Genomic DNA, 23804 nt, shown 5'->3' with positions numbered 1-23804 from the left:
AGACATGCGGGAATCAAATTCTCATCTCCCTACAGATGATCCGATTACACGGAAACCCATGCAGCCAACTCTGAATTATCCGTGCTAATGGAAGCAGAGCTGACTTGAGAAAATGAAATCCATAGCGCTCAGAAGCCCTCCCCCCGCCCCCACATTTATTTCCACCTTTCCACCCCACAAGCATTTGACCAGCACCACTAACAAGCAGCAAAATGGACTGGCTCAGATTCCATCTTCCCTCCATCCTTTCAGCCTGGGTGAATGAGCGACCGGATCACACACAGGAGGCAGAGGGAGGAAGCAAGATGCCCGGATGATCCCAAACCGGAGCTCCGTCCTGGAGGAACTGCTGTCTTACCGCACGCACACAAGCTGGATTTAAAATCTCTTAGAAAGATTTGCACCAAAAGGGCTGGCATTGAGAGTGGTGTTGGGATAGAGAGAAATCTGCTTCTTATTATTCTTCCTGCCAGAAAATCTCCCTCCTTACTTGGCAAATACATCGTCCAAAACTGGCCCCATCGCGGCTCCACTGTGTCAGATAACTTAACTCCCTGTTTTGTCTGGCGGTGGGGTTTTTACTCTCTCCCTTCTAAGTAGTGTTTCCTATGCTTGTGATTTCATCATATTTTAACGTATACTTTTTTCCTTTTGAAATTTGAACCTGAAATGTACTTTGTTTTCAAAATTTTATATTTTCACACTTGGCTTTTTGTTGTGAGTCTGTACGAACACTATGTTAATGCTTCCCTTTATCTTGTTTCAAGTTGAAGTGGGATTTATATCTGCCCTGAAACCTCACACTCAGAAGGAGTAACTTAGTCATCATGTTGAACTTAAGATTTCCTTATCCTATGATTGGTATGGTAAGTTCTGAGAGAGGGAGAGAGAGAGAGAGAGAGAGAGAGAGAGAGAGAGAGAGAGAGAGAGAGAAAGAAGGGTAGCCAAGATCATCACGAGCTACAAAGAGGATAAATTCCAAGGAAGACATTAGACTATTGTTGAATTTCTGAATTCAGAAACCAAAGGTCCTTTGTACTATGACTGTAAACACTTACTGAGCACTTACTATACCTGCTAGGAAGTCTACTAAGCTAATTGCATGTATTATCTCATTTAATTTTCACAGAAATCTGATAGGGACATTCTATTGTAATCCTCATTTTATTGTAAAGGAAGCTGAAGCTTTGAGAAGTTAAACTACTTGCCCAAGACCTCATAGGCAGTAAATTCAGTAATATGACCCCCAGATAAGGGCTCTTATCCACTAGTATTTTTTTCTTCAAATGTCATGAGAAAAATAGGAAGTTTGAAGTTTTAAAACCACATTAAAAAAAATAACTTAACATGCATTTTCCACATAGAGGAGACCTAGGCATGTGTATAGACCTCTGAGTGAGTCAATCAAATGGATGAAAATGAAGGGACAGTGAGAGAGGAGAACTTTCTTTAAAAATTCCTTAAAAAGAAATGCAGATACCACTCACTACACACCTATGAGAAGGACCAAAATCCGGAGCACTGACAACAGCAAATGCTGGTGAGGATGTGGAGCAACGGGAACTCTCATCACTGCTGGTGAGGATGTAGAACGACAGGGGCTCTCATCGTTGCTGGTGGGGATGCAAGGTGGTGCAGCTACCTTGGAAGACAGTTTGCCGTTTCTTATCAGACTAAACACATACTTTCACTGTGTGCTCCAGTCATCTCTCTCTTTGGTATTTATCCAAAGAAGTTTTGTCCAAGGCTTATGTCCACACAAAAACCTGCACACAGAGTTTTACAGCTGCTTTATTCATAATTGCCCAAACTTGGAAACAACCAAGATGTGCTTCAGAGGGTGAATGGACAAATAAACTGTAGTCCGTTGAAACAATGGGATATTACTCACCTAAAAAGAAATGGGCCATCAAGTCATGAAGGAAACTTCAGTGCATATGACTGAGTGAAAGAAGCCAATGTGAAAATGCTACAGACTGTATGGTTCCAACTCCACGACATTCTGGAAAAGGCAAAACTATGGAGACAGTAAAAAGAGCAATGGTTGCCAGGGGTTGGTGGTGGGAGGAAATAACGAGGTGCAGCACAGGGGATTTTTAGGACAGTGAAACGACTCTGTGTGACACTATAATGATGGATGCATATCATTACACATTTGTCCAAACCCACAGAACGTCCAACACCAAGAGTGACCCCTGACGTGAACCATGGACTTGGGGTGGTGGTGACGTGTCAGTGTAGGTTCATCAGTCGTAAAGCATGGACCACCTGGTGGGGATGCTGATAATGGGGGAAGCAGTGGGGGAGGGAGGGGGTATACGGAAGCTCTGTACCTTCTTCTCAATTTTATTGTAAACCTAAAACCGGTCTAAAAATAGAAATTATTTTTTAAAAGTGAAACATAGAAGGCAGAGAAGAACCAGCAGTCCAGGTGGTGGCCAATTCAGCCTCGAGCGTAAAAAGATACGGAGACATTTTGAGGCAGATGAGAAAGAAGTTGAGGACACACAATGGGGTGTTTTTACATCAGTAACAGATTAGAGGTGAGAATATTTGCTTCTGAGGATCTTTTTAAGTGGGTAAGGGCTTTTTTGGTGATTGTGATCATTATGAGACAGTTGTATTTGGCTTTAAAATATTTATTTTTAAATATTTACTTATTTTTAAGTTTACTTCTTTATTTTTAAATATTTATTTTCACATATTTATACCTTGATAAAATTAAAATTTAACTCCAAAGGGGAGAGATACAGTAACTAACTTTTGGCTCAAGTGGTGATCATGGAAGCCTGTCTTGGAGACAATGATTTATATTAAGGTGTTTGTCCCAGAAACTCAAACCTTGCCATCAGGTCAGTTTTCTGATTCTTGAGGATACCACGCTGAGCGCTATGGAGAAACAGACACCAGAGAGGAAATAGAGAAGCACAAAAGTGAAAGAGTGAAGTGGCAAGGGGATCAGCAAGTGTCCGGATCTCTGGACTTGAGCTGCAGTGGAGAGATCACAGTCAGACAGAGCCAGGCGCGGCACCTGGCCGAGCTGCCCGGAGGAGAGGAAGCCCGATGGACGGTCCGCTTCACCCCCGAGGGTGGGCCGCGGTGCTTAGGTCTGGGGCGTTTCTGTGGCAGCTCCGTAGGTGGACCTCAGTCCCCCGCACCGACCTTTGCTCTCACACTGGGAGGAAAGCAGCTGTTCCTTCTGCAGCTCCCTCCAACCTGGAAATTTCTGGAAGGGACCTGGTCCCCTGTGCATCTGACGCGATAAAGGGACGTCTGGATATCTGGGCAGAGGAACCAGCGCGTTCAGCGTGATAATTTGCGCGAAGGACTCGCCTCGGCTGCTTTCCAGAGGGAAGCATCGCTCTTCCTTAGGTTCCACCTGTCATCGTGTGTAGAGCTTGCAGGTGGGAGTTTCAAGCTGTCAGTGTGGTGAAGCCCCTGGATCTCCCTGGAAGGAGCAGGCTTGTTGAGCAGGTGAAGTTTCCCCAGGTCAGGTCAGGGAGTGAGCAGAGGGGGAGACTGGGGCTGCTGCACGGCGAATGCTCTGCTGAAGCCCGGTTTTCTGCCCTGATCAGGGGGCAACGCGGTCACGAGGAGGGTCTGTCTTTGCTCTTCGTGAAAACGCGCTTATGACCTGCTGGCGTCTCGGCTCCCGTTTGTCCCCAGCGTGAGGCACTGGTGAGCCCTGAAACCCTCGTTTCAGCTCCCCGGGGACACTCCCACACTCACTCTAATCCTGGGCTTTGCTCTGATTCTTCCGGATCCTCCCTGCATCAGAGGCCTCCGGGGAGACCGTCAAGGTCAGTCCCACATGGTTCGTCCCCAGATGCCTCTGGCCTGAACATCTAGGGACGGGCCCTGCTTTGCCCCCACAAGACTCATCTCCATCCCTTCCCTACGAGACTCATCTCATCTCCTTCCCCTCCATCCTCTATGCCGTCCTCCTGTTGTTATACCCCAAAAAGGTTCAATAGGCCATAACACCTGCTTGCATATTTATGCCTAGAACTTCCCATCTTCCAGTTTGTTTGCTAAGATTCCTGCGTCCGCACGAGATCGTTTGAGGGACTCTGTTCCTCGGCGGGCGTCACTTGTTACTGGGGTCTGGGGTCCGTGGGGCCCCACTTTCATCAGCGACTCAGCTCTTCCCTCTGCAGACGCTCCCCCATCTTTCTCTTCCCCTTCGGCTTTCCGACACCGTCGCTTATCCTCATGGATTCTGATTTACACACTTTTCAAGGTTGAACGAAAGATACGAATGTTTGGAGTGAAGCGCACTGGATGTGGGTGAAGGCACCCAGGCACCTGGGAGGCAACCAGCTCTGAGTCCCTGGAAGCCCCCCACCCTGGCTGGGACCACCACCAGCACCGCCATCTGCTTTGGCTTCGAGTCAGGACCGAGGTTGCGTTGAGTGGTGAGCGGGGCCTCTCAGCAGGCCTGTGTCCACCTGTCCACGAGGTGGGAGGTATAGGACCTCCCCGAAGGTGCCCCCGCTGTAGAGCTCGCCACGCCTGCATGCCTGCTGTGAGGCGCTTGCCTTCCACACTGGGGGAAGTTGCTTTTCTTCCACATGGGAGGAGCTTGCAGCTCCTCTGTAGACGGATTAATTACATCCTCCTTTTGGGGTGTTTGTGCGGATTCAAGCAATCACATCTAAGGGGCAGCTGGGGGACTTCCCTGGTGGCGCCTGCCAATGCAGGGGACACGGGTTCGAGCCCTGGTCCAGGAAGATCCCACAGGCCGCAGAGCAACTTCCCCGTGTGCCACAACTACTGAGCCTGCGCTCTAGAGCTCACGAGCCACAACTACTGAGCCCACGTGCCACAACTACTGAAGCCCGCGTGCCTAGAGCCCATGCTCCACAACAAGAGAAGCCACCGCAATGAGAAGCCCACACGCAGCAACGAAGAGTAGCCCCGCTCACCGCAACTAGAGAAAGCCTGCGCGCAGCAACGAGGACCCAATGCATCCAAAAAAAAGTAAATAAAAATTAAAATAAAAAAAATTAAGGAGCAGCTGGCAGGGTTGATTGGAACTGAATTATAAAGTCTCAACAGATGGAGCCTCCCAGGGGCCGGGGGCAGGCGGGGGAGGCTGCAGGCAAGGGGAGGGGAGGTGGGGTGAGCAGGGAGCGGGCAGCGGTCGGGCCTGGGCTGCCCAAGTTCATGGGTAACTTCCCCGCAGAAGGGCTGGGCCTGCGGTCAGATTCAGGTGTCGCCTCTGGGCCACAAAGCTTGTGTCGGCCGTTCTGAAGACAAGAGGGAAGGTGCCGCCTAACTCAAGATTTAGGGGCATTTGCGGGAGAAGGGCAGAAGTCATTTTCATAGTCAAATGTCGTCCACAGCCGGGTGATGGAAACTTAGGAAAGAATCCTCCTGGATCCTGCTAACAGCCGACGATGGGGCCGTCCAGGCCCCCGGTCAGGGTGGGTTGGTGATTCTGCTTCCAGAGCATGGTGCCCTCTGCCCTGGCAGCCGTGGCCACAGCCCCCGTGCGGTCCTGGGCCCTGCCCGGGCCACTCCAGCTCACGCCTCTGCTCGTTCACCCCTCGTGCGTGCCAGGCACGGGCTGCATCTTAAATGGCATTATTAGAAATCTAGACACCCAGTTCATTTCCTTTATGTTCTGTGTTCCCGCGTTCAGGAAGGAGACGTGTCCTGAGCCGGCAGCTTCTGCACCTGTACATCAGGGGGTGTCTTCGGGGATTATTAGTTCTGTTCTGCTGCTTTGTAGGCGGGAAGTAATTTGCTTCCTTTGTTGTTTTTGATCCATGTTTATCATCCTCTCCAAGCTGCAGTTATTTATCCAAACAGTGCAAGTAAGGAACTGGGAGAAGAGAGATTAAAATAAGAAGAATGTTCCCGCCCTAAGAATGTGCAGCTGAGCAGGCATGTCTCACGAGATGAGTGGCAGAGGCCTGGGAGGAGGCATTAATTAAAACTCGCGGCTGGGATGGGGAATTGAAAGCGCGTTTGTAAACGATTATGTTTTCTTTTCTTTTTTGAAAAAATAATTATTAGTAGGCAATGAGGCTGAAAGGACAAATGAGACATTTACTCACTTTTTTTTTTTTTTTCTTTTGCGGTACGCGGGCCTCTCACTGTTGTGGCCTCTCCCGTTGCGGAGCACAGGCTCCAGACGCGCAGGCTCAGCGGCCATGGCTCACGGGCCCAGCCGCTCCGCGGCATGTGGGATCTTCCGGACTGGGGCACGAACCCGTGTCCCCTGCATCGGCAGGCGGACTCTCAACCACTGCGCCACCAGGGAAGCCCTCTATCCATTTCTGGATTTCCAATGTCTGACCCATGGTAGGTGTTCAATATAGGTTTTGAATGAGTTGATTAGTCATTTATCCCAGTCAACAGAAAGCAAGCCCAATGTAGGTACATTTACCCTGCACAAGTCACGGTAAAGTAACATAAAATGCAGTGATTAAGAGTTTGGGCTGTAGAGTTTGACAAACTGCATATTTAGTGAATTCAGTTCTGGGTCTGTGGCCATGAACTCTGTGTCCTGGAACAAATTACTCTGATCCCAGATCCCGCCTTTATAAAATGGACACGCTAACTGCCCCTCGCTTATAAAGGCATATCCACCCCCCGACACTTATCGCTCTATGCATTTTGTGTCTTTGTGCACTTATCTTCCTTCTGGTTGACTAGTGTTTAAGTCCCAGATGAGGGCAGGACCACATCCGTTCAGGTCACTATTTTGTCACTAGCGCTTAGAGCAGAGTCAGGCTCTCAGTGTCTGTGTGTTGATGAAGGACCCCATAAAGCTGCAGTGAGGTGTTGAACAGAGTGCCAGCTGCATCCCAAGCCCTGATTTAGTGTTGGTGCCACTCTCTCTGTCAGCATCACGAATAGGTACTAGTCAGCATAGAGAGGAGGACAAAGGGGAGGCTTGGTACATTTTTCTACACAGAGAAAGTTGAAGTAGGTTAAAAGTGTATAAGGTTTGAATTAACACGTGGATGGGATTTGTTTATAATTAGCATATTAATTACTTTAATGCAAATCAGAACTTTAAAATAAAAGTGTTTGAAAATAGTTTGCTCTCTTAAGTGGATGTTTAATCATTGTTCCTGCCATCTTATATTTATTGCTAAACAATCTCCTTTTATGCATTAAAAATCTTCAGCTATTGAAAGGAAACATCTACTCATACTCTTAATTCCTCCTTTTTACCACCTCTGATTCCAGTTTGAGCAGAATTCTAATTTAGAAAAAGAATTCAATTTTTTTCTTCTTTTTTTTTGGCCGCACTGCACGGCTTTACAGCTTCTTAGTTCCTCAACCAGGGATTGAACCTGGGGCCCTGGCAGTGAAAGCACCAAGTCCTAACCACTGGACCAGGGAACTCCCCAAGAATTCAAGTTTTTATTTCAGGCTATTTCCAAACAGACACTTGCCTCTTAGGTGATGGTACCATTTCTACTGTAATTCTTAGTAGGGAAACCCCACGTGCCATTTGGGCTGCTTAGACTGTATTGTGAATGTATAGTTTTTAGAATTCAAGAACTAATTTCTGATAGGAGAAGGCGATGACCACGATAGCCTCCAGAGGGAACGGATTGTAACATTAAATTTTAGTGGGACGTTTACGTTCCCTCAGATGGTTGAGCATCGCCTGTCAAAAGCTTTGTGTCTTATAGAGCATTTAATTCCTTGAGTTTTAAGGGCAAGTTATTACTTTTATACCGTGGACTCTGAAAAAAATCTTCCATACAGGGAACAATAGAAGGAGAGGCACTGTATTAATTATTTGGCTACTTAAGAAGGACTCAATTGTAATAACAATTTGCTGCATGAGCTATAAGGCATATTTCCTGTGTTTATTAAAAAAGGAGTTACTCCAGCAATTATGTAATGAAACGAACCTGTTTATATTTGAGCTGAACATATTCGAGTGTTTTGTTATTTTTATGTGTTCCCTTAATTTTCTTTAATTCCTCTTCCTTCTTAATTGGTCTATGACGTGCTTTCTGGATTTCACATGAACTGGTGACGACTCTCAATCATTTGGCTGATAAAGTAAGCAAGTTTATATACTGAGGGTGTAAAAGAGACAACAGAGGTTTTATCTATTTTGAATTAAAAATTATTCTGCATTATGAAGTTGCTTCCTGGCGTGAATCCCTTCTTTTGGAATATTCAAGGCTGATGGCTGATGAAAGGCCCGAGAGAACATTCCGATGAGGCCAAAGTTTTGATCTGGTGGTTTCCTAAGACAGTCAGGAAGTGGACGTAATTCCTACCGCCAACTTGATTATGACCAAACACTTAGGTTTCTGTTATTGAAAAGAGCCTGGAAGCTCCCTCAGGAGACCCTAGCCATGGGGAGGGGTCTTACACTGACGACTTTCCCTTTGGGGGGTGGGCACTCTCATCTCTGAGCGGCCAGGGCCTCTGGGTCGGGTCCAGGTGAGGGAAATGCCCTTCTCCTGGCTTTCCTCGAGGGGGCTGGGAGGATGCCCCAGGCAGAGGTAGCCCGTGTCCTGCTGGGAGCTCGTGCTGGGCGGGGGGGTCCTGCATCCCTGCCCACCCTCCGCCAGCCATCACAGCATGGGTCTGCACCAGTGATGATGCATCTGCAGGACGGCGGTCCTGTCTGCTGAACAGGAAGGCCCCGGTCACAGGGCGTTTGGGGACCACAAAGAGCAGGGTGGTTCTCTCCTTGGCTGGGACCCAGCTCCCGGGGATGTGCCAGGTGAATTGGCTGGACTTCCTGAGCCTGACTTTCCTCCTCTGTAAAGTTCAGATTTGTTATTTAATCAGTAAGTTCAACATCCTCTGCAGGGGATCCTAGGGTTTTGAAGAGACCGCTTTGGCTCAGCCCTGGGTGGGGTGGTGGTAGGAAGCGTGGTCTGATGTCCAAGTCTCCGCACGGTGAACCAGGACGACCCTGGGTTCATCTCTGTAATGTTCCAGGTAAAAGTCGATCTGAACAAAGAGATCTTCTGCTTAGAAGAAAGAAGAGACCTGAGGATACCCTGCAGCCTTAGCCTACGACTTAGACTTCCCAGGGAGGTGATTCTCAGGCTTCTGCTCCTCTGCTCCCTGCACGACCAGACCAGGCGTGGCAGACGCGGTACCTCCCGCTGCACCCTCGAAGGCTCCAGGGAATAACAACACAGGTCGTGATTGTTGCACTGCAAATTCTGTAGGACTTCTAGAAATAAAGTTGGAAAATGATTTTAGATGTCGTTTCAGATTCTGTAGCTTGAAATATCTTATGCATATGCGATGCAGTGACACTTCCCGATTTGTGAAATATGGGAAGATACTGCCTTTTCGTAGAACAGACGTTAGAATAACCCCCGAGATGATGATGACGCAGGAGAAAATTTTTCGAGTCAGATTGGTTCTGTTTCTGCTCCCTTTCAGCCTTCCTTGAAGGCATTAAGAAGTACACATTTTAATAAAGAAAACAAGATTAACTTCCAGCAGGACAAGACCATCACTTCTGATGAGATTCTTTGACATGAAGAACTGTAGCTTAATTGATTAAAAAAGAACATTAATAGGTAATTAGTTACTTCGGGACAAAAGTAATCAAAATAGAAACACCTGTAGTTGCTATAACAGCAGGAATCCAAAGAGAGATGATTTTTGTATTAGATCTTGTCTTAAAAAGACGTTCATCTCATCAATGGACTGAACAACAGGGCGCTGGGTTTGAGTCTGGGCTTTGTAACTGTTCAGCTTGTGACTCAGGGGAGGTGACTTCAACTTTCTGGTCCTGGGTTACCCCATCCCCAAAGCGATGTGGTGGTATCAGATACCCCACTACATGGGGTATTTCATGAATTTGTGTTTCAGCAGTTTTCGTTACATGGTTTCCATACTTTTTTTGAGATTTTAGTCAGAAACAAGTGTGCATCAAAGAGACCTCAGTGCCTGATACTCACATATTTATATCATATGAGGGGATAGAAATATGTTTGTTTTTTTCAAGTTGCCTTTTCAATGGTTATCACTGTAGGAAAACACATAACCCTGCTTTTATTCCTAATTTATCAAACACAAGAAAATCATACTGAATATAGTTTAGTAATAATTTTCATCACTTGCCATTATATTTTGACTTTTGTTCTTTTAATTTTCTTAACTTAGAACTTACAGCATGTAGTTAACTCCGGCCCCAGCTAGGGTGGAGGATTATAAACAGCCCTGGTTTAGTCGCAAGGCCAGAAATGGCCCGAGGGGCAGCCCTGTCCCTTCACTGTCATAATTCTCCTTCTGTCTCTGCATCTGTCACCCGGCCCTGCATCGCGCCTTCTTCGCCTACCGCCCTAAGTGGGAGAGAAGCGGTACCTTCCTGGAGGCCGAGCTGGGCGCCCCCGGCACCCAGCCTCCCGGTCAGCTGCCTCTGGAGGGTGCTATCTGGGTGGGGAGCTCCTAACGCGTGGCTCAGAGGCTCCTCAGGCGCGGTGCTGGCTGGCAGGCAGCAGCGGGCCAGTGCTTTCCTAGATCCACCAACTCAGATGTGAAACTCGTCCAAATCCATCCTCACAGACACACCGAGAATGTTTCACCAAACATCTGGGTCCCCCTGTGGTCTAGTCACCATCACGCGAGTCAAGGCTCGGACCCTAGGCTGACGCCAGCACTGAGATTCTACCGAGTTCTGCTATGAGCATTGTTGGTTACCCTCAAAACTAAAGGTAGGGCTTCCCTGGTGGCGCAGTGGTTGAGAGTCCGCCTGCCGATGCAGAGGACACAGGTTCGTGCCCCGGTCCGGGAAGATCCCACATGCCGCGGAGCGGCTGGGCCCGTGAGCCATGGCCGCTGAGCCTGCGCGTCCGGAGCCTGTGCTCCGCAACGGGAGAGGCCACAACAGTGAGAGGCCAGCGTACCGCAAAAAAAACCCCCAAAACTAAAGGTAAAGTGGTATTTTGAGTCTTGTGGTTGTTCATCTGTACGAGTCTGTTGCAGAAGCCCTCTGGGTAGGGCAGCTGTGATGTGAACCCCTCAGGAGAATCCTCTGCTTGGGACCTGAGCTGTCCTGTCCCTGCCACGGAGCAGTTTCTCCTCCCAGGGGAGGTGCATGGAACGAACACACCGAGATGGTCCTCTGTGTGTCCAGTGAGCCAGAGAGCAGTGCAGAGCTTGTAACGCAACTGCCCAACATTCCCAAAAGCCCTCTTTGCTTCAGAAGTTATCCTTGTAGAATCTCACAGAAAACAAAGAGCAGCTGTACCCCAGGTCCCAGACAAAGAAAGGGAGCTGTCATTGTATGCCACCTACCTCAGGCTCTCAGCATTCGTCCTAAAGAAACTCATATATATTTATAATATATCTCACCGTCTTCTCCCTCGTAACAGCTGTCTACCTGTAGAACTTCTAGAATTTGCAAACCCCAGATGACCCCTGGCTCTTCACCCCAATTCCTATCAAGTTAGCAATGAATTGGAAGTGAAGTGAAATGAAAACTTCCACCTTCAGGGAAAGGGCAGCAGCAGTGCAGATACTACACGGATGCCTTTTGGACCTGACTTAGTTGAGAATAAAGTGAAAATGAAACCATTTTCAAGTTAACAACATAAAAACCAGACAAAGAATGATCTTAGTCAGACAAGGCAAGTGTCCTGTGCGTGGAGGGTCCGGGATTCCTGTGTCCAGGGCTCTAGTCCCATCAAAAATCACTGCACCCTGCTTTTATTCCTAATTTAGCAAACACAAGAAAATCATACTGAATATAGTTTAGTAATAATTTTCATCACTTGCCATTTTTTTATATATATATATATATATATATTTTTTTTTTTTTTTTTTTTTTGCGGTACGCGGGCCTCTCACTGTTGTGGCCTCTCCCGCTGCGGAGCACAGGCTCTGGAGGCGCAGGCTCAGCAGCCATGGCTCACGGGCACATCTGCTCCACGGCACGTGGGATCTTCCCGGACCGGGACACGAACCCGTGTTCCCTGCATCGGCAGGCGGACTCTCAACCACTGCGCCACCAGGGAAGCCCTGCTCTTGTATATTAATAGAGCGTTGATGAATTTGATGATATGGGTCACAGAACTGGCGTTAAAACTTGGTAAAATCCCAAAGCATGCTCACATAGTGAAGTTCAATGAACTCAATGGCATGTTTAGGAGGAAGGGGACTTAATGGCACTTGTGACAACAGAAACAAGAATTTCTTCTAGAGTAGAGTCTGATTTGAGTCTGCTTTTTTTTTCAATCCAGGCATAAGGACATCTGAGTGTAACCCTTGATTGTAATTTCCAGCTAGCTGCGTGGTTTCTAATCCAATGATATCTGAGTTTCTTACGATACGTGTCCTCTGTTCTCTGAGAATCACGAAGCAGCTGAACTGCCGTCCTCTTCCCCCTCGAGGTCATGGGTGTCACGGTCACTCACACGGTCACCTCAGCAGCAGCCAGTGTTCAGGACCGTGCTCCACGCTGCTGGCTGTGCAGACGGCTTCCACGTTCCGAGGGCCCTGATGCAGCGGGCGCCAAGCAGACCCTCCACTGCGCACGTCCCTCCCCTCTTCCTTCACTCGGCAATTTCTCCTGCATCCTTCAAAACTCAACTCAAACGCCATATCGCCTGTGGAAGCTCTCCTAATTCCTCAGGGTCAATAGCGCATCTGTAACAATGTTCACACCTTAAATTCAGTAGTTCCAATCGCCTCTTCCTTTCTTTCCCTACCAGAGTTTGAGCTTTGGTGTCACAACTGTATCTCATTTGTTTTTGCATTTTGGTGCTGGGTCTTTTCTGTCCACTCTGTTGAAAACTCTGACCCTCTGCATCCCGAGAGCCCCCGGTCTCCCCCTCCTTGCCCGGCTCCGCATGTTCCGTATTTGCGGGCTCACATCTATTTCCTCTGACCATGATGTCCCTTCAGGAGGTGGGACCTGTGTCTGTTCTTCACTGCCGTATCCTGAGAGCTGGGACTGTGACAAGGAGATGGTGGGCATCACAAAATCGTTCCAGAAGAAAGGAATAAATGACAAAGTAGAAACCAAGTACGTTCCAGGAGGAAAAACCACGCAAAACTCAAGTTACCTTTCCTGGGCACCTGGGTTTGGCCCAGAGCTAACTGTTTGCGCATCTGTTTTTGTTGTTTTGAACAACTTACTCAGCCTCTCTGGGCTCCAGGATCTGATCCATGAGATCGGAACCCTCTCTAGTTCTTGGAGGCTTTGAAAATTCATTTTTTTCCTCCTGGTTCGTTATCAAGAGTGTGTCCAGTGGGGCCTGAAAGACACATGGGATCTTGTCTTAAGAGTGAGAAGCCACTTACACGGGTTGTCTAAAGGAGGCAAGATGCTCCTTGTCTGAGACTGAGTTCTCTTTACCCTGAAACCCCCAACAAGAGGGTCACTCTGCAGCCCTGCTGCCAGGAAGCCCTTGCTCAGGTGTGTTTGCTCCAGACTGAGGGATTGTCCCCCAGCTGGTAAGGTTCCCTATTTCTCCCTGATCAGGAGGCTGAGGTCCTTGGGAGACCTAATAGGACAGATCACTAAGGGGGCGAGAGCAGCGGGGAACGAGAAACTGATGAGGTTCTGCGGCCTCTGTCCCTGACAGGCCCTTCTGTGTGAGCCTTGGTCCCGCACCTGCCGCCCCTCTGACTGTCCCCCTCCTGGGGCGCTTCCTGATGTGTCTGTCTCCCCTCAGCCCCGACGGGCCCCTCACTGCCAGGATCGCCCCAGCCTCCTTGGCCTGCCCTCCCCAGAGAGCCCTTTCGAGGTGTTGCTTGGGGTTCTGGTTAAATGATCCAGGGGATTCGGTCCCCAGCTTTCCTCCGCTGCTCCCACTTGCCTGGGGCAGCGGTGCCCTAGCTCTGGGAGGACGAACCATGAGGCTGGTACTTTTGGGGGCAGTGGGGATCTGGAGAAGTCTTGGGGGCAGCCATCAAGGACTACAGGTGAGCACCTCAGCCGTCCAGAGGCTGAACCGGGGCTAGGCATCCACGGCCCACGTGGGAGCCATGCAGAAGCCCACGGCCTCCTCCTGACCACTGGCCTGGGAGCAGAGGTCTCTGCAGAGCCAGCAGCCTGGGTCCTGGCGTCAGAGGGACACGTCCTCGGAGGAGCTGGGCAAGGGCTGCAGGGGCGGATGCACCTGTGCAGGGACAGCCTGACTGCTGGCCGTTCGTGGTCCTCTGCGCAGCCGCTGTGGAGGCTGCAGGAATACACTGCCGGCGTCAAATCCCGGCTCCAACAGACACTGCTTCCGAGAGTTTTGGAGCATTGCTTCACCTTGCTGACTGGACACACACACTATTCTCATTGGTGGAAAAGAGAAAACAAGTTTGTTTTGCAAGGTTTAAATGAGATGCATTACATAAGAGTAGGCGTTGAGTGCATTTAAGACCTCAGAGCTTCTCCACCTCAAGCCCTTCTCACTTTTCTCTTTAAGTTTTCACGACCACCCAGTTATAGCACACGTCTCCGTCCTTATTGTCCTTCTGTTTTTCTCCTTCCTTGATTATGCCCCAGGCCTGCCACCAGCTCTCAGAGGCTACACCACTGAAAAGTTGTGGACTTCAGAAGACCAGAGAAGCATCCCCAGGGAACATCCATGTCACGTTCCCACCCACCACCAAGTCCACGGAGGCAGGGCCGCGTCTCCCCAAGAACTCGGGGCGCTCTACCCCGTTACTTCCAGAGCCTGCAGAGTTAATGCCTGCGTATGGAGTTCTCACGTCCCTTTACTTGAGTGTGTATTTTTATTTTAAAGCATTTAAAAAAACTAGATAAAAGTCAAGATTTACTGAGATTCTCTTTCAAGTAGTTCACCACAAGATTGGCAAAAAATTCAGCGGAATGTGACCATAATTTCGAGTTACTGGCCCCCAAGTATGAGCCTGTGCGTTGCTTTGTTTGAAGCCCAAAGCAGGTGATCGCTGACAGGAAGAAACTGTTGTTGTTATTCTCGTCTCAGAGACAAGGATGTGCTGTTCCAGGCAATGCACTCAAGGTGCCTGGCGGGGAACCCGGCCCCAGCCTCGCAGCCTCACGACGCCGCAATCAGGGCTGCTGTTCCCCTGCAAACCAGCAGTTCCCCGGTGGCCTGGCTGGTCCCGGGCCGTGCTCACTAGGGAGGAACCACATCCCTAGTGATGCCCCCCTCAGGCACACAGACGGCTGGACGGACGTGACTCTAAAGAGCCTCTAGAACCAGACGAGTGGCAGCGTGGGCGTGTCGGGCTTTGCCTGTCATAAACTATCAGGGATCTGACAGACTGAAAATGTCAATGCTTTATTTTTCTTGCTGAAAAGGAGACTCAAGTGATCACGTGTGGAGAGGGGGCCACGCCACCTAGGGAACCATCTCCCAGGGGAAAACCTGCAGCACAGGAAAAAAGCTTTTGACTGTCACGTGCCATTTACCGCCTGACCTGTGTGAGCAGCAGTGACTGGGAATTTTCAACAGATGTTGAAGGCAGACAGGAGCCCCGGGACCAACTGTGCTCCAGACATGCCTGCAACACAGAGAGAGACAATTCCCATGGAAACACACGTCCCCCAAGGAAACATCTCCCCAGACTTCAGCTGTGGAGAAACAGTGTCAGATGGTATCTAGATGGGCATCAAGTTCCCTTGCTCCTTTTTCTTTTTTTCAAAACAGAATCTTCCAGATTACGATCCAATTCATGATAGTACGAAGTATCCTCCCTGTGCAATCAAGGCCTTGAATTTTATTCTAGAAAAACAATACCTCGGGAGATTTAAAAAATATATACTAAGTAAACATAACCTGAAAGAAAGAATCATTGTAGTGATTACTCTTAGGTTACATTATTATTAATCTTACTTTTGTCTAGTAAGACGTCTCCTAATTTAAATTTAAAACAATTTGAACATATAGAATCCAGTGGAGTCCAAGAAGGAATCTCCTGTGGTTTTGACCTCCAAGCCTGGTGATCCCACTAAAGCAAAGGAACCACAGGCGAGGCATGGCCACAGGGCACAGCCCCACAGGCTACACACATGTTCCATAGCTCAGCGCCCCCTGATTCTTGCAGGCAAGTGCTGGTGAGCTAGTCTTCTTATGATCCTGTTGAGGACAAGTATTTTGGTTTGGAATCGAAGATGCTAAAAATATTTATAACTAGGCCCTCTATGGAACACTGGAAAGTGAGGTTTTATGAGTTTTTCTTATGAAATACAAATAAATGTCATCACCCTAGAGTCTTTTGGGAGAGTTTGAAATAAAAATAAAATCACGGCAAATAAATTAGGACATGTTTTAACCAATTTATTGCAGGGTCATGAGTCGGGTCTATGGGGACTGAGGGGGATGCGTATTTGTAACGTGGCAGCTCAAGAAGGAAACCTGCTGGGAAAAGTTTCATTAATCACCCAGAGACCGCGCATAAAGCAAAGGAAATACACCTCAGAGGAAAACTGACTTTCACGCTCCCAGTTTGGTTGTAAAAACATACTCTAGACGTAATCGATGAATGATCCCAGCTTCCGTACTTAGTCCTTGAAAATGGGACACTTTGAAATGAAACTGACCTGGACGGGCTGGAAACGTGTTCTGGTTCATTCTAAACAGAACGTGGGAGTCATTTTAAGGCTGTTCAAAGACCATCTGAAGTAGTATTTCTGGAGTCACGGTGTATTCCCAGCAAGAAAGGGCACTAGGATCCTTTCAGTTCAAGGTGGTCATTCTACAGGGGAGACCGGGGTGACCGTCACAGGACTCCTGGGAAGATGTCCGAGCTAAGCTGAGGGTTGGCCGACCCCTTGCACCGCAGGGAGCCCGGCTCTGGGCAATGGCTCTGGGTGACGATCAGGGCCTTGTTTCCCAGAAGAGGGAGGCAAGGCTGAGGACGTTAACAGTGGCTACACCCCATGGGCTACACCCCGAGGAGCTGGGCTGGGGCTGGACACAGGCTTCCAAGTTAGAGCGGTGCCCACGGCCCTGTGCACACGTCTGCACCACGGAGATGGCCCCCTGTCCCTCCCCCTTCCGCCGGGGGTCGGCTGAGGACCGCCATGGGCTTCATGACATGGTCTTGTGGTGGAATCCAGTGCCATTCGTCAGGGTTCTGCCCAGACCTCAATCCCTGCCTGGGCCTCAAGCTTCCCAACCATCCTGACTGTCAATTCTCTCTTCAAGTCGGGCCCTCTGGTAATCCTCTTCCTGTTTTTGAGTTCAGATCAGTAATTTTAAAAGTTCATTTTGCATCTGGGACCCATGTGTCTGAGCAGGAAGCGGCCATCTTGCACAAACCTGTGTCTAGATCATTTCATGTCTGTGTGGATAACTTTTCTCCTGGATAAATTCACTTGAAGGACAGGAAGTTTGGATGCTTTACGGTCTCACAATATTTCATATATAAATGTCATGAATAAGAGGAAGAATAGTTTTGGAGATAGTTATGTTTTTTGTAAATCTCTGGGTGGTGAGGTGTATATTCAGTAATGGACAAGTTTCTACCTTCTCAAGCTTGGTTTCACCACTTGTAGCAATGGGAGAATGAACGCGGCTCTATTTCTAGTACCAGCTTTGTATTGTAGCTGCGCTAGCCGTCCTGTGTCTGGTACCCGACAAAACCCAGAATTTTCTGACCTGTTTTCATCAGCCTGCGCTGCCCTCTGACCTGCAGCCTGAGTCAGCTTCCTTGACCCGTCCTCCTGGATGACAGTGTACGCCCAGCCTGGCCCGTGCTCCGTCATGGGGATGGATAGCTTTACAGCTCCCAGCCTGGTTTCTATTCCTGCTAGGGATTTGTGTTCCTGTAATTGCATTTTCACTTGTTCTGCATAAACACCTTTCTTCTTTTTTATCCGTCCCAGACCCGGCAAATCCCTACGCATCATCTTTCGCAGCGCCCTGGTAATTGTGTCTTTGTATCCACAGTGCCTGGGAAACTGCCCGCGTAACCTTGAGGGAGACAATGTGAGAGGGGAATGGGGGTTATTCTCTGATCAGCCCACAGCCCCACGCGGAACGAGATGGACAAGAACAGATTGCAGATTCCAGGCTCACACGCTGGGATCAGCTTAAAAACCGCACTGTGAGGCCAGACCTGATCACAGCCCTTTGTCACCCACAGGGAACATCACATTTGGTAAGATGTTAAAATTGAAGAGAGGTTAGAATATGATTTATCAAAAATACAAGAAATAGGCTTTGTAATATCCCTTTGTATGATGAGCTCATTGCACTAATGCACTGAGTTAATGTCTATATGACCATATTCTAAATTAGAAAATTATTTTTTCCTGTATCTGTCTACAAACATATAGGAAAAGGTAATCAGTCATCCTAGTTACCTCTGTGCTATGTTCCAGAAAGCTTGCTTTACTGCAACTTTGTAAAAGGAGCTGTGCTACCAGAAAATAAAGCTCCTTGTGACTCAATGAGGCTCAGCTCTTACTTATTACAGAATTTCGGTTTCGTCCCTTACACTGTGCTGGATTCAGTACCCTTACCTCTAAAACATTAATATATCCAGGGCTGCAATCATGAATACACAAAATAAGGTATGTTCCTGTACAATATATCCTATACATTTATACAGAAATGTGAGCTACTATGACCGCTGCCTGTATGTGACTTAAGGCTCTTGAACATATTTCAAAATTCTCATAATGGACAATCTCAGCTTTGGTGTGAGTCTGAGGTTAGAGGAGCTGACAGAAGCTTCCAGGTGGCTGTGCTGAAGGTCATTACACCTGCTGCTAAAACAAACGTGGGGGAAGAGGGCTGGGACACACTCCACGGTCTGGGTGATGGGGGTCAGGACTTGCGTGCGCGTGTGCGTGTGTGTATGAGCATGCGTGTGTATATGAGTATATATGTGTGTGCATGTATGTGCATGTGTGTGGGTGCACGCACCCACGCACGTGTTTTGAGAGGTGCGCCCCCTGGGCAGGGGATGCGTTCTTCAGGGATGATTAAATGAGACAGTACAATGTGATCCCAGCTCTTAGTTTTCAACAATAGGAACCACATTACAGATCCATTGTTTCACTTTTAAATTAGGTTGTTTAGCGGCTTGAAGGGATTCACCAGGGTCTAAATATCAAAAGATTTCGGCAAATTGAGAATGGATTCAGTCTTCTTAACTGACTCTTAGTGAGGATACAAAGCCCCCCTTAAAAGAAGCTGTCCACCTTTCTACCATATTATGGAAATATCAAAGCTCAGTAACGACAGAGGTGGCCTTCATTATTAGGTAGTTTAACTGAGAAAATGATAAATTAGTGTCAGACTTTATTTCTCTAATCTATGGAGTTGTTATCTGGGACTCGTATTTTAATTATTGTTGCATCTAAGGTCACATGGGCAGGTATTTAAAATGTTAGCTTTGGACTTCCCTGGTGGCACAGTGGTTGAGAATCCACCTGCCAATGCAGGGGACATGGGTTCGAGTCCTGGTCTGGGAAGCAACTAAGCCCGTGGGCCACAACTACTGAGCCCATATGACACAACTACTGAGCCCACGGGCCTAGAGCCCGTGCTCCGCGACAAGAGAAGCCACCGCAATGAGAAGCCCGCGTGCAGCAGTGAAGACCCAATGCAGCCAAAAAATGTTAGCTTTTTAATAAATAGGAGTGTGTGTGTGTGTGTGTGTGTGTGTGTGTGTGTGTGTGTATAACCATCTGTCATCTTTCTAACAGCAAGTGTTACAATCTCTTATTCGACACCGTTTGCCTGGACGAGAATTCACTCCTTGTTCTGGGAGTTATTTTTCATGTTTCTATAGATTTTTAAATAAAAAGGAATTTTACCTGGTTTTATAACGTATGTGTAGTAGACTTTATCACAAGCCCATTTGTTTTTATCACATTCTCCAAACCTATTTGAAACTTTGAGAGGTATGTGCACAGCCGACCTGGAATTCGCACAATCGTGGCCAAGAGAAAAGCTTTCTTCGAGTTTTGCTTTGCCCTGAAGATTTCACCCTCTTGCTCTTTTCCCAAATCATCCTGAACATTCACTTAGTCACTTGTGTGTCAGACACCGACCCATATGTCTGTCCAACCCTGTGACAGGTGGGCTTCCCCTTACCGCCCTTGTCCCACCAGATACAGTAGCCTCTTTCTGTAGCCGCGGAAGTGCGGATCCCACGAGGTTAAAAGGAGGCGCGAGGCGGGAGGTTGCTTTGGTGCTTCGGTGACCAGCCCCAGGCTCACTGCAGACCTCAGACTGATAGTGATTCACCGGCAGGGAAATAGGAAAATCAGGACCAAGAGTGATTTACGGAAATGATCTTCACTGCGGGCTAACGCCCCCTCCGGACCTAGCAGGGAGGAGTGTTATTACTCCTTATTTCTGTGTCTTAGGTGAGTCTGAAACAACTTTGGGGACAGTCTCTCCTCCATTTACTTCTTCCAAGGGTGTGGAGATGCTTCTCAGAAGTAGCAGCTGCTTTTAAGAATTCAGGTCCTTGATGATCACGTTGAATGTTCGTCACTCCAAGATTTGTTAAACCCCTATGTGACTTCCCGGAGCCATCGACTTTCTTAAAAATAAATTTATTTGGATTTCTAAGCAGAACTCCTTATACTGATTGCTGTGGAAGCATAGAAACCTCTAGGCACAGTGACTGAATGCAGATAATCTGTTTCAAAAGAACTAGTTTTATAGTCACAACACGGCACCTTCTTGCCATCACAGATTTTAAAAGAACAGTAGCGTGTCGGGGTGCAGAAGAAGTTAAGCGCTCAGAGTCATCCACCAGGATAAGTTACACAGCTTCGCGCATCGTCTCCATCACGGCATGGCCTCAATGTTCTTCACATCTGCCGTGACATTGACCTTGCTTATTGGTTGCCTACTCGCCCACGTTTCACACTTTAGCCATTTGCCTCCTGCTTACTGCTCTGTGTGGGGTCAGTGGGACCGAGCGTCCACTTCCAAGGAGCTGCCATGTTGGTGTAGCTGTGGGTTGGGAGCTCAGCTGGGCTAGTGGTGGGGCCCCTGTTCTTCTCCATGACGCAGTCCCAGGGTCGCTGGACTCTTACACGGTGGATGGCTTCCCCCAGAGTGCAAAGGTGGAAGCTGCCTGGCCCTCCTATGGCTTAGGTCCAGAACTGCACAGCACTGCTTCAGCTGCGTTCTCTCTTCTCAGAAGGCTGCGGGGCCACTTCGGGGTCAAAGGCAGGCATGAGGCATGGCATGAGGAGTCATGGCTCACTGGGGACCACCAGACTGTGTACCTTATTTGCCCTAACAGCTCTTCTGCTTTCAACTGGCATTCATAAAAACACAGCTTGAGTACCAGGTTCTTTATGAAGATTTTCCAGACTCTCTTAGAAGAAGAGAAAGAGGTACTAGGGGTGCACACACAGAGGGATGACCACGTGAGGACACAGGGAGAAGACGGCCATCTACCAGCCAAGGAGAGAGACCCCAGCAGAGACCACCCCTGCTGACACCTTCTTCTTGAACTTCCAGCCTCCAGAACTGTGAGAAATACATTTCTGTTGTTTAAACCACCCTGGGCATTAGTACTTTGTGATGGCAACCTGAGCAGACCAGTACTGTGATTCGCATGAAAGAGAGGCTCGATGACCATGGAATGAATGATATCAGTCCTCATTTTAACTAATTAACTAATTAGTTAATTAATTAATTGAAGTATAGTTGATGTACAACATTATATAAGTTACAGGCATACAATACAGTGATTCACAATTTTCAAAGGTTATACTCCATTTATAGTCATTATAAGACATTAGACTGGCTAGGGTGAAAGGGAATATGAAAGGCAGAGAAGAAATGATAAAATACCATGTTTCAACTTGTAATCTTGTGAGAACTTAGGAACAGGTGGCCTATTTGAATAGAAATGTTATATTTCTTATGAAAATAAATCTTATTGCAGGCAAACGTGGTAGCACTTGACAATCACCGCTCTGATGAACACTGCAGCCGTGGTCTGGGCATGAGAAAATGTGGAGTTTAAATATGATAAGCTACTTTAACAGATTTTTAAATGCATATTTATTCATTAAAAGGGGATAAAAGCATTTGCGCCAATATAGCTGTTATAGCAGGAAAAGCGTACTTGTGAGAGAGAGCATTTCTCAAAAGCTGTTTTATCTTTTTCCTGGACAGGGGAGCTGCACCGCAAGGCATGCAGGATCTTAGTTCCCCAACCAGGGATTGAACCTGCAATGGAAGTGTGGCGTCTTAACCACTGGACCCCAGGGAAGTCTTTCAAAAGCTGTTTTAAATGGAAACAAATTGTTTTTTCAAGCATTCTGACTTTGATGAGTGTTGACATAAGTTACTAATAAAAACATATGCTTTCAGCTGTTTTTCATTCTATTTCTAATAGACATTTTGAAAATTGCAAATTTGAAGTAGAGATTTAATCGCCAGGATTGGGCGACCATGTCTATATTTACATTGACAGCTCTTCCGATATTCTGGGTTCCTTTATTTTTTTTTAATTTATTTTATTTATTTATTTTTGGCTGCATTAAGTCTTCGTTGCTGCGAGTGGTCTTTCTCTAGTTGTGGTGAGCAGGGGCTTCTCTTGTTGCAGAGCATGGGCTCTAGGCACATGGGCTTCAGTAGTTGTGGCACACGGGCTCAGTAGTTGTGGCACACGGGCTCAGTAGTTGTGGCACACGGGCTCAGTAGTTGTGGCCTGCTGGCTCTAGAGCGCAGGCTCAGTAGTTGTGGCGCACGGGCTTAGTTGCTCTGCGGCACGTGGGATCTTCCTGGACCAGAGCTCGAACCCGTGTCCCCTGCAATGGCAGGCGGATTCTTAACCACTGCACCACCAGGGAAGCCCGATATTCTGGGTTCTTGAACGGGGCAGACTTCTTAAGAAATTGACTAGCTGGAACTTGTCTATAATTGTACTGTCGATGCTGTATTTTTAAACAAAAGTTTCCCTTTATGGTTGCTTTTTAATGTCAATGGCAGAGAGTTAGAAATTCTTACACTTCTGTATAAAGAGTCTTGGTAATATTTTTACAATTTTCTACATTAAGTAAAAGCTTCTAGCTTAAGCAATGCCATGATTATAGCTATTAAATAATTATTCTTCAAAATCCAGTTGTAAAGAGAGACTCATGAGTTTGGAAATAGTTTTTTATCTGTGATTGTATCATCCCAGCCACACCGCCCATAGGCCCTCAGAGTGCCCATCCTGTTTCCTGTTTCTCCAAAATACTGGCTGGTTTAGATCATTTGTTAGCCTGACTAAATATAGGATGTGGTCTTTTTAAAAATATATATATTCAGAGATTTTAGTGCCTACTTAAAGTTGGAGTTTGCTAAACACTTGCTGAGATAAACTTACATAAAATAGGATCTACTGTCTTGACTGAAGCATTGATTAGTGTTTCCTATTATAGACGATATATTTCTAAATCACATCCCCCCTACAGCTCCCCTACACACAAACACACACACATAATTCTATGACTACTTGCCTGAAAAACTGTGTCTTTTCAGAGATTTAATTTTTCCTTTCCCAATAATTTATTTGAAGCTTTATTTTTTAAAAGAGGGTTGACAGCGATAACATGTTCATGATGTCTTTCTTTTATTAAGTTAGAAAAATTATTGGGACACACTTGATCACAAGTCCCTCTGCTTTCTTGCCAATACACAGGAGTAGCGAAGCATATTAGAAGAAAAATTGTTTTTTTCAGAGCAGATCTTTCTGTGTTTAGTTTCACAGGACACTTGCCGATCTGAATTATGGTCTAGAACCTGCTGATTTTGATAGGATTGTGCAGATTCCAAACATCACTCGAGGCTTATTTCGATGACTGTAACCATGAACGGTTCCCTCATACCATATCCACTGGTGTTGCCCTGTGTGTGTCAGGCACGCTGGCAGGTACGGGAGATGTACAGGGT

This window comes from Tursiops truncatus, chromosome 21 (assembly GCF_011762595.2).
Source record: "Tursiops truncatus isolate mTurTru1 chromosome 21, mTurTru1.mat.Y, whole genome shotgun sequence".
Lineage (NCBI taxonomy): Eukaryota > Metazoa > Chordata > Mammalia > Artiodactyla > Delphinidae > Tursiops > Tursiops truncatus.
Note: the sequence above shows the minus strand (reverse complement) of the source record.